Source organism: Rhinoderma darwinii, chromosome 3 (genome assembly GCF_050947455.1).
Source record: "Rhinoderma darwinii isolate aRhiDar2 chromosome 3, aRhiDar2.hap1, whole genome shotgun sequence".
NCBI lineage: Eukaryota > Metazoa > Chordata > Amphibia > Anura > Rhinodermatidae > Rhinoderma > Rhinoderma darwinii.
Genome location: NC_134689.1, coordinates 323,447,022 through 323,458,536, shown reverse-complemented (window position 1 = coordinate 323,458,536; position 11,515 = coordinate 323,447,022).

The window sequence follows — 11,515 nt, the reverse complement described above, 5'->3', positions numbered from 1 at the left end:
CCTCGCTCAGCACAGCTGTGTGTGCCCTCGCGCAGCACAGCTGTGTGTGTAACCTCGCGCAGCAGAGCTGTGTGTGTGTATGTGCCCTCGCGCATCAGAGCTGTGTGTGTGTCCTCGTGCAATAGAGCTGTATGTGTGCACTCGAGCAGCAGAACTGTGTAAGTGGGCGCTCGTGTAGCAGAGCTGTGTGTATGTGTGCGCTCGTGCAGCAAAGCTGTATGTGTCTCCTCGTGCAGCAAAGTTGTTTGTGTCTAACGTCGTGCAGCAGAGCTGTTTGTGTATGCCCTCGCGCAGCACAGCTTTGTGTGTGTAACCTGGCGCAGCAGAGCTCTGTGTGTGCCCTCGCGCAGCAAAGGTGTGTGTCCTCGTGCAACAGAGCAGTGTGTGTGTGTTTGCCCTTGCACAGCAAAGCTGTGTCTGTGATGCCCCTGCGCAGCAGAGCTGTGTGTGTGCCCTCGCTGAACAACGATGTGTGTGTGCCCTCGTGCAGTACAGCTGTGTGTGTAACCTCGCGCAGCAGAGCTGTGTGTGTACGTGCCCTCGTGCAGCAGAACTGTATGTGTGTCCTCGTGCAATAGAGCTGTATGTGTGCGCTAGAGCAGCAGAGTTGTGTAAGTTGGCGCTCGCGCAGCAGAGCTGTGTGTGTGTTCCCTCACGCAGCAGAGCTGTGCCCTCGACAGCACAACTATGTGTGTGTAACCTCGCGCAGCAGAGCTGTGTGTGCTCTCGCGCAGCAGAGCTGTGTGTGTATGACCACACGCAGCACAGCCTAGCCCACAAGAGCTGTGTGTGTGGGTGCCCTCGTGCAGCAAAGGTGTGTGTGTCCTCGCGCAACAGAGCTGTGTGTGTGTGTGTGTGTGTGTGTGTGTGTGTGTGTGTGTGTGTGTGTGTGTGTGTGTAACCTCGCGCAGCATAGCTGTGTGTGTATGTGCCCTCGCGCAGGAGAGCTGTGTGTGTGTGCCCTCACGCAGGAGAGCTGTGTGTGCCCTGGCGCAGCAGAGCTGTGTGTGTGCGCTCGCGCAGCAGAGCTGTGTGTGTCTGCCCTCGTGCAGCAGAGCTGTGTGTGTGCCTTCGCGCAGCAGAGCTGTGTTTGTGTGCCATCACACAGCAGAGCTGTGTGTGTGCCCTCGCACAGCAGAGCTTTGTGTGCCGTCACGCAGGAGAGCTGTGTGTGCCGTCACGCAGGAGAGCTGTGTGTGCCCTGGCGCAGCAGAGCTGTGTGTGTGCGCTTGCACAGCAGAGCTGTGTGTGTGCCCTCGCTCAGCAGAGCTGTGTGTGTGCCCTCATGCAGCACAGCTGTGTGTGTAACCTTGCGCAGCAGAGCTGTGTGTGTAGGTGCCCTCGCGCAGTAGAGCTGTGTGTCTGTCCTCGTGCAATAAAGCTGTATGTGAGCGCTTGAGCAGCAGAGCTGTGTACGTGGGCGCTCACGCAGCAGAGCTGTGTGTGTGTGCCCTTGCGCAGCAGAGTTGTGCGTGTGTGCCCTCGCGCAGCACAACTGTGTGTGTGAAACCTCGCGCAGCAAAGCTGTATGTGTGTGTGCCCTCGCGCAGTAGAGCTGTGTGTGCCCTCGTGTAGTAGAGCTGTGTGTGTGTGCCCTCGTTCAGCAGAGCTGTGTGTGTGCCCTCGCGCAGCACAGCTGTGTGTGTGTAACCTCGCGCAGCAGAGTTGTGTGTGTAACCTCGCGCAGCAGAGTTGTGTGTGTATGTGCCCTCGCGCATCACAGCTGTGTGTGTGTCTTCGTGCAATAGAGCTGTATGTGTGCACTCGAGCAGCAGAACTGTGTAAGTGGGCGCTCGTGCAGCAGATGTGTGTATGTGTGCGCTCGTGCAGCAAAGCTGTATGTGTCTCCTCGTGCAGCAAAGTTGTTTGTGTCTAACCTCGTGCAGCAGAGCTGTGTGTGCCCTCGCGCAGTAGAGCTGTTTGTGTATGCCCTCGCGCAGCACAGCTTTGTGTGTGTAACCTGGCGCAGCAGAGCTCTGTGTGTGCCCTCGCGCAGCAAAGGTGTGTGTCCTCGTGCAACAGAGCTGTGTGTGTGTTTACCCTTGCACAGCAAAGCTGTGTGTGTGATGCCCCTACGCAGCAGAGCTGTGTGTGTGCCCTCGCTCAACAACGATGTGTGTGTGCCCTCGTGCAGTACAGCTGTGTGTGTAACCTCGCGCAGCAGAGCTGTGTGTGTACGTGCCCTCGAGCAGCAGAACTGTATGTGTGTCCTCGTGCAATAGAGCTGTATGTGTGCGCTAGAGCAGCAGAGTTGTGTAAGTTGGCGCTCTCGCAGCAGAGCTGTGTGTGTGTTCCCTCACACAGCAGAGCTGTGCCCTCGCGCAGCACAACTATGTGTGTGTAACCTCGCGCAGCAGAGCTGTTTGTGTATGTGCCTTCGCGCAGCAGAGCTGTGTGTGCTCTCGCGCAGCAGAGCTGTGTGTGTATGACCACACGCAGCACAGCTTAGCCCACAAGAGCTGAGTGTGTGGGTGCCCTCGTGCAGCAAAGGTGTGTGTGTCCTCGCGCAACAGAGCTGTGTGTGTGCGCTTGCGCAGCAAAGCTGTGTGTGTGATGCCCTTCCGCAGCAGAGCTGTGTGTGTGTGTGTAACCACGCGCAGCAGAGCTGTGTGTGTATGTGCCCTCGCGCAGGAGAGCTGTGTGCGCCCTGGCGCAGCAGAGCTGTGTGTATGTGTACTCGCGCAGCAGAGCTGTGTGTGCGTGCCCTCGCACAGCAGAGCTGTGTGTGTCTGCCCTCGCGCAGCAGATCTGTGTATGCCCTCTCGAAGCAGAGCTGTATTTGTGTGCCATCACACAGCAGAGCTGTGTGTGTTCCCTCGCACAGCAGAGCCGTGTGTGTGCTCTCGAGCAGCAGAGCCGTGTGTGTGCTCTCGAGCAGCAGAGCTGTGTGTGCCCCCACGCAGCAGAGCTGTGTGTGTGCGTAGCAGGGTTGGGGGTGTGTGTGCGTCAAAGAGCTGGGTGTGTGCATGTCTGTGCATAGCAGAGCTGGGTGTTTGTGTGCGCGTGTCTGTGCGTAGCAGAGCTGTGCATGTGTAACCTCGCGCAGTAGAGCTGTGTGTGTGTGTACTCGGGCAGCAGAGCTGTGTGTGCGCTCACGCAGCAAAGCTGTGTGTGTGCCCTCGCGCAGCAAAGCTGTGTGTGTGTGTCCTCGCGCAGCACAGATGTGTGTGTGTAACCTCGCGCAGCACAGATGTGTGTGTGTAACCTCGCGCAGCACAGATGTGTGTGTGTAACCTCGCGCAGCACAGATGTGTGTGTGTAACCTCGCGCAGCACAGCTGTGTGTGTGTAACCTCGCGCAGCACAGCTGTGTGTATATGTGCCCTCAAGCAGCAGAGCTGTGTGTGCCCTCGCGCAGCAAGGCTGTGTGTGTGTGCACTCTCTCGCAGCAAAGCTGTGTGTGTGCCCTCGCGCAATAGTGATGTGTTTGTGCTCTAGCGCAGCAGAGCTGTGTGTGCCCTCGCGCAGCAGAGCTGTGTGTGCCCTCACGCAGCAGAGCTGTGTGTGCCCTCACGCAGCAGAGCTGTGTGTGTGCGCTCGCGCAGCATAGCTGTGTGTGTGCACTTGCGCAGCAGAGCTGCGTATGTGTGTGCCCTCGAGCAGCAGTGATGTGTGTGTGTGTGTACTCTGGCAGCAGAGCTGTGTGTGCGCTCGCGCAGCAGATATGTATGTGAGTGCCCTCGCGCAGCACAGTTGTGTTTGTGTGTAACCTCACGCAGCAGACATGTGTGTGCTTTTGCGCAGCAGAGCTGTGTGTGCCCTCACGCAGCAGAGCTGTGTGTGTGCGCTCAAGCAGCAGAGCTGTGTGTGTATGCTCCCGCAGCAGAGCTCTGTGTTTGTGTGCTCGCGCAGCAGATTTGTTTGTTTGTGCACTCGTGCAGTAGGGCTGTGTGTGCGCTCGTGCAGCACAGCTGTTTGTGTGCACTCACACAGAAGACCTGTGTGTGTGTGCCCTCGCACAGAAGAGTTGTGTGTGAGCCCACCCGCAGCAAAGTTTTGTTTGTGTGCGCTCGCGTAGCAGAGCTGGGTATGTGCGCGCGTTTGTGCGTAGCAGATCTGTGTGTGTCTAACCTCGCACAGCAGAGCTGAGTGTGTGTGTCCTCGCCCAGCCGTGCTGTGTGTGTGGGAGCCCTTGGGCAGCAGAGCTGTGTGTTTCCTTGCGCAGCAGAACTGTGTGTGTGCCCTTGCGCAGCAAAGCTGTGTGTGTGCCCGCACGCAGAAGAGCTGTGTGTGTGTGTGTGCTCAAGCAGCAGAGCTGTGTGTGTACGCTCTCGCAGCAGAGCTTTGTGTGTGTGCACTCGCACAGCAGAGTGGTTTGTTTGTGCACTCGTGCAGTAGAGCTGTGTGTGTGCCTTCGCGCAGCAGAGCTGTGTATGTGTGCCATCACACAGCAGAGCTGTGTGTGTGTTCCCTCACACAGCAGAGCTGTGTGTTTGGCCTCGAGCAGCAGAGCTGTGTGTTCCCTCACGCAGCAGAGCTGTGTGTGTGCGTAGCAGAGTTGGGGGTGTGTGTGCGTCGAAGAGCTGGGTGTGTGCATGTCTGTGCATAGCAGAGCTGGGTGTTTGTGTGCGCGTGTCTGTGCGTAGCAAAGCTGTGCATGTGTAACCTCGCGCAGTAGAGCTGTGTGTGTGTGTGTGTGTGTGTGTGTGTGTGTGTGTGTGTGTGTGTGTGTACTCGGGCAGCAGAGCTGTGTGTGCCCTCGCGCAGGAGAGCTGTGTGTGCGTGCCCTCGCGCAGCAGAGCTGTGTCTGTGTGCGCTCGAGCAGCAGAGCTGTGTGTGTCTGCCCTCGCGCAGCAGATCTGTGTATGCCCTCTCGCAGCAGAGCTGTGTTTGTGTGCCATCACACAGCAGAGCTGTGTGTGTTCCCTCGCACAGCAGAGCTGTGTGTGTGCTCTCGAGCAGTAGAGCTGAGTGTGCTCCCACGCAGCAGAGCTGTGTGTGTGCATAGCAGAGTTGGGGGTGTGTGTGCGTCAAAGAGCTGGGTGTGTGCATGTCTGTGCATAGCAGAGCTGGGTGTGTGTGTGCGCGCGTCTTTGCGTAGCAGAGCTGTGCATGTGTAACCTCGCGCAGCAGAGCTGTATGTGTGCACTCACGCAACAGAGCTGTGTAAGTGAGTGCACTCGCGCAGCAGAGCTGTGTGTGCCCTTGTGCAGCAAAGCTGTGTGTTTACCCGCACGCAGAAGAGCTGCGTGTGCGCTCAAGCAGAAGTGCTGTGTGTGTGTACGCTCTCGGAGCAGAGCTTTGTGTGTGTGCACTCGCGCAGCAGAGTTGTTTGTGCTCTCCTGCAGTAGAGCTGTGTGTGCGCTCACGCAGCAGAGGTGTGTGTGTATGTGCCCTCGCGCAGCAGAGCTGTATATGTGTCCTCGTGATATAGAGCTGTATGTGTGCGCTCGAGCAACAGAGCTGTGTAAGTGGGCGCTCGCGCAGCAGAGCTGTGTGTGTGTGTGTGTGTGTGACCTTGCGCAGCAGAGCTGTGCGTGTGTGCCCTCGCGCAGCAGAGCTGTGTGCGCGCCCTCGCGCAGCAGAGCTGTGTGCGCGCCCTCGCGCAGCAGAGCTGTGTGCGCGCCCTCGCGCAGCAGAGCTGTGTGCGCGCCCTCGCGCAGCAGAGCTGTGTGCGCGCCCTCGCGCAGCAGAGCTGTGTGCGCGCCCTCGCGCAGCAGAGCTGTGTGCGCGCCCTCGCGCAGCAGAGCTGTGTGCGCGCCCTCGCGCAGCAGAGCTGTGTGCGCGCCCTCGCGCAGCAGAGCTGTGTGCGCGCCCTCGCGCAGCAGAGCTGTGTGCGCGCCCTCGCGCAGCAGAGCTGTGTGCGCGCCCTCGCGCAGCAGAGCTGTGTGCGCGCCCTCGCGCAGCAGAGCTGTGTGCGCGCCCTCGCGCAGCAGAGCTGTGTGCGCGCCCTCGCGCAGCAGAGCTGTGTGCGCGCCCTCGCGCAGCAGAGCTGTGTGCGCGCCCTCGCGCAGCAGAGCTGTGTGCGCGCCCTCGCGCAGCAGAGCTGTGTGCGCGCCCTCGCGCAGCAGAGCTGTGTGCGCGCCCTCGCGCAGCAGAGCTGTGTGCGCGCCCTCGCGCAGCAGAGCTGTGTGCGCGCCCTCGCGCAGCAGAGCTGTGTGCGCGCCCTCGCGCAGCAGAGCTGTGTGTGCCCTCGCAGAGCTGTGTGTGTCCTCGCGCAGCAGAGCTGTATGTGTGCCCTCGCATAGCAGGACTGTGTGTGTAAGCCCTCGCGCAGCAGAGCTGTGTGTGTGTGCACTCGCGCAGCAGAGCTGTGTGTGTGCCCTCGTGCAGTAGAGCTTTGTGTGTGCGCTCGCGCAACAGGGCTGTGTGTGCGCTCGCGTAACAGGGCTGTGTGTGCGCTCGCGTAACAGGGCTGTGTGTGCGCTCGCGCAACAGAGCTGTGTGTGTGTGTGCACTCGCGCAACAGAGCTGTGTGTGTGTGCACTCGCGCAACAGAGCTGTGTGTGTGTGCACTCGCGCAACAGAGCTGTGTGTGTGTGCACTCGCGCAACAGAGCTGTGTGTGTGTGCACTCGCGCAACAGAGCTGTGTGTGTGTGCACTCGAGCAGCAGAGCTGTATGTGTTTAACCTCGTGCAGCAGATCAGTAAGCCCAGCGTAATGTAGGCGCAGCCGTAATGAAGGAAGCGCATGACTAGGTGTTTGGGAGTTCTAGGCTATTATGTTCTAGGTATTATGTTTTAGGCTATATTTATAGGGATTGGAGGGTTATGTGAAAGGGGCATGGGGCAAAAATGTATCTATATGTGGTGGGTGGAGAATAAAGTATATAAGTCCATGCGGGGAAGAGGCAGCCCTCTTTCCCGCTGGACAACAGGAGAAAGTTTTGTCCTGTTATTACATTTAAAAAATATATATATATATCATATTTTTCACTAACCTGATGGACGCGGCGATGGAGACCACGATGGCCAGGATCCGGGATGCAGCGATGCAGCACAGCGTGGGATGGCTGGATGCGCTGATTGCCGGGGCTCTTCCTCCGGTTCCAGCGGCTGGAGAGGAGAGTGAGGGACGCAGCAGCAGGCGTTCCAGGCCTCAGGAGAGGCCTTCATCAGCAGAAACACCTCGGTCTGGTCGGCGCCGAGGGAGCCCCTCCAGGGACCCTCCTCCTCCTGCTGGTCCGGAGCTGCACCCTGGCGACGGGCCGCGGAGGTCTGGGAGGAATCCCATCAGGCGGGCAAGACCGGAGGTGACAGGAGGGGGGGGGCCGCGGCGGCCATCTTCCTCCCTCCTGTCTGCAACGACAAGACCGGAAGTGGAGGCGGAACCGGAAGTGGAGGCTGAACCGGAAGTGCACGCTGAACCGGAAGTGCACGCTGAACCGGAAGTGACGGCTTTCTCCGGCGCCGATGTTCCTGGTGCCGGAAGAGCTCTTCAGAAGGACGTCCGGACATCAGACCCGATCCGGAGGAAGAGACGGGCGGCCTCCAGATGGGGAGCGAGATCGCCTCCTGCTGGAGCAGGGAGGCGTGTGGCGGCGGCAGCGACCGGAAGGACCCGGGCAGCTTCGGTGAGCGACGCCGGGCCCCATCCGGAAAAGGGGGGGCAGCGGTCTGCGAGACAAGTGACGAGCAGAAGATTTATTTTTGACAGCCCTGCAGAAGGACTGGATCGGCAGGGCTGTCAGTCTGAATAAGTCGCGCCACCAGCGGGTGGCAGGATCGTGGACAAATATGTCGCGCCACCAGCGGGTGGCAGGACCGTGGACGGGCCGCGTTCCGCTGGGCCTAGAGCTTCACCGACCAGAAGTGCGCGGAGTTACGGGGAGCGTGGGGTGCAGGAGCACCACTCCCTAGGATCGTCACGACCGACGCCTGGATTATCTGGAGTGATGGACGCGTCCTCTGGGAGGTCACCTCAGGGACGTACGGGTGAGTTTACCACGGATGTGGTGCCGGGGGGATGTGGGGGGGATGTTGTCAATGTCACAGATGCAATTGTTGTTTAGAGGGATGCAGGAGTATTTTATGAGAACTGTGCCAGGCGTAGAGCAGTCGCCAGCGAGGGTATGGGGCGCTGCTAGTGAGGCGTCTGCTAGTGCGGCAGGGAGTGCGGTTGCTAATGAGGCGATTTCTGGTGCAGCTGCGGCAGGGATTGCGGGTGTTAGTGACGTAGCGCCGGTTGTGGGTGCCGTAGTGGCGGTGGAAAAAGCGGTTGACGCGGCGGCGAGTGCGGCTAAGAAAGTGGTGGAGGATGTGCGTTTGGCTGACGCGGCTAAAGGTGAGGTTTATGTGTGTTTTGAGGGCCCGCTGGGGGCGCATTTGAAGGTGGAGATTAGGGAAAAGATCTGGAAAGATGAATATGTTGAGATTTTTTCTTTGCTGCCGTTAGAAAAGTTTAATTTGGACCGGTGGAAACCGGATGAAAGTAAGAAGGAGGAGGAGGAGGAGCGGCGGCGGTATCGCTTGATTCCTCGGACTTTTGCGAATTGGCTGCAGGCCTTCGCTATCTTGGCTAGTGTGGTGGGTGAGAAGGCGCCGGAGAACTGTTCGGCGCTATTCTGTTATATGGATTCGGTAGGGGAGGCGTATCGTGTATACGGCGGTAACGCTTGGTTGCGGTATGACGAACAGTTTCGTCAGCGGAAGTCGGTGCGCCCGTCGTTGCGATGGGACCACAAGGATATCAGTTTGTGGATGCGTTTGATGTCTGCGCCAAAACAGGGGCAGCAGCCCTTTCGGGATGCGGCCGGCGGTCAGGGGTCAGCAGCGGGTCGGTCAGGATCCTCAGGAAAGGGGTGTTGCTGGCAGTATAATGAGGGGCATTGCAAGTTCGGCCCAGACTGCAGGTACAAGCACGAGTGCTCCGGTTGCGGAGGCGCCCATGGTTTGTCCAGATGCTTCAAGAAGAATAAGGGCAGGCAGGGAGATGCTGAGCAGAAGAGGGGCGACGCCGGTGAGGGTGGAAAGGATGCTCCCGTTTTTAGGGGGCTATCCAAATAGGAAAGTGGCGGAGTTGTTATGGTTAGGATTTTCAGAAGGTTTTCGGATTCTTTGTACGTCGGTTGGACGTGATGGGGTGGTCAGTAATTTGTCGTCTGCTTTGGCGCGGCCTGATCTGGTTACGGATAAGCTGCTGAAGGAGGTGGCGTTGGGCCGCATGGCGGGGCCGTTTTCCTCCCCGCCTGTTCAGAGTTTGCGTGTTTCCCCGTTAGGTTTGGTTCCAAAAAAGGAGGTGAATAAATTCCGCCTTATTCATCACTTGTCTTATCCGGAAGGCGAGTCGGTGAATGACGGCATTGATCCGGCCCTGTGCGCGGTCAGTTACACTTCCTTTGATGCGGCTGTTGTTTGGGTTCGCAAATACGGGAAGGGCTCTCTGTTAGCGAAAACTGACATTGAGGCCGCTTTTCGTTTATTGCCGGTGCACCCGGATAGTTTTTGTTTGCTGGGATGTTATTGGCAGGAGGAATATTTTGTAGATTGTTGCCTCCCGATGGGCTGCTCCATTTCATGCGCTTATTTTGAGATGTTTAGCACGTTTTTGGAGTGGGTTGTCCGTCGGGAGGCGCAGGTGCAATCGGCCCTGCATTATCTGGATGATTTCCTGTTTATCGGTCCGCCGGGTACCTATGTGTGTGCAGGATTGCTACACACTATGGAGAGAGTGGCAATGGATTTTGGGGTACCTTTGGCGCCTGAAAAAACTGAGGGACCCACGACGGTCATGAAGTTTTTGGGAATCATGATTGATTCAGATAATATGGAGTGTCGCTTGCCTGATGATAAGTTGCTGGAGATGAGAGAGTTGGTCGCGAGTGCGCTGCGCAGGAAGAAGATCCAGTTGCGGGACTTGCAATCCTTGTTGGGGCATTTGAATTTTGCTTGTAGGATTATGCCCATGGGGCGGGTGTTTTGCAGGCGATTGGCGAGTGCTACCGCAGGGGTGCATTCCCCTCATCATTTCATTAGGTTGTCGGCGGAGTTGAAAGCTGACTTGTTGGTGTGGGGGGAGTTTTTGCAGACCTATAATGGGCGGTCGGTGCTCATGTATCAGCCGGTGTCTAGTGTGGACTTGGAGCTGTATACTGATGCATGAGGTGCTTGCGGATTTGGGGCTTATTTCCAGGGGCAGTGGTGTGCAGGAGTTTGGCCAGATGCATGGCATGAATGTGGTTTTGTCCGTAACTTGGCTCTGCTGGAATTGTTCCCGATTGTGGTGGCTGCGGAATTGTGGGGGGATTGTCTGCGGGACCGGAGAGTGCGTTTCGTATGTGACAATCTGGGTGTGGTTCAGGCTGTTAATGCGCAGACAGCTAATTCTCCGCCAGTCGTGCGACTATTGCGACATTTAGTTTTGAGAGGTCTGATGTTGAATGCGCATTTTGTGGCAGTGCATATTCCTGGGGTGCTGAATTCTGTGGCTGATTCCCTTTCTCGTCAACAGTGGGACAGGTTTCGTCTGCTGGCGCCGGGGGCGGAGGCTCATGGCCTGCCGTGTCCAGAGCATCTGTGGAAGGTGGTGTGACAATGGCGATGTCGCTCGTGGAAAGGTCTGTTAGTGCGGTAACGTGGCAGAGGTACAGTGCTGTATGGCAGGTATGGGAGGCGTTGTTGGAAAATGCGCAGGCAGGTATTGCAGATCGGCAGGCGTGTTTGCTGTATTTTATAGGAAATGCGTACAGTGAAGGGGCGTCTGCAGCAACGGTCGCTCGCAGTTTGTCGGCCTTGGCTTTTTGGTTTAAGAAGAAAGGTGAGGAGGACGTGACTAAGTCCTTTCTGGTGCGGCAGGCAATGAAGGGTTTCAGGAGGGGCTCCGCAGTTAGGGATCTCAGGAAGCCGGTGTCATTTGAGCTGTTGGTAGCAATTTGTGAGTTGTTGAGGGAGGTTTGTGTTTCAGCATTTGAAGAGCGGCTATTTACACTGGCCTTTTCTTTGGCGTTCTTTGGGGCGTTCCGGATATCGGAGTTGGTGTCGGCCAGTAAGAGTGTGGCAGGGGGCTTATTGTACGCTGATGTGGATTTGGATGGCTCCTGCCTTTCTTGTTTGCTCCGTAGATCTAAGACAGATCAGGAAGGGAGAGGTTTTGTGGTGCGTTTGTATGAGTTACCAGGGTCGCGGGTGTGCCCGGTCCGCGGTTTTCGGGAGTTTGTTGCGGTGAGGCCTGAGGGCCCGGCATCCTTGTTGGTTCATGCAGACGGGCTGTCTCTGTCAAAATTCCAGTTTTCACAGGTGTTCAAAAAATGTATCCTGTTGTCTGGCAGAGGTGGAGCAGGTTTTAGCTCTCATTCCTTTAGAATTGGCGCAGCTACGGAAGCAGCTCGGTGGGGTTTATCCCCGGCGATGGTTAAGAAGATCGGTAGGTGGGAGTCAGACCGATATAGGTTGTATGTGCGGCCTCACTTGCTTTGAGGCGGTGGTGATAAGGTGTGCTGGAGGTGGATATGGAGTAGTTACGTTGTTGTTTTGTGTTGTTTTAGGTGCAGGTCCCTGCTTGATTTGGATCATGGGGCACTCCTACGTGCACTGGGGAGGTGTGCGTGCAGATGTTCGTCCGGCCGGACGACAGTTGG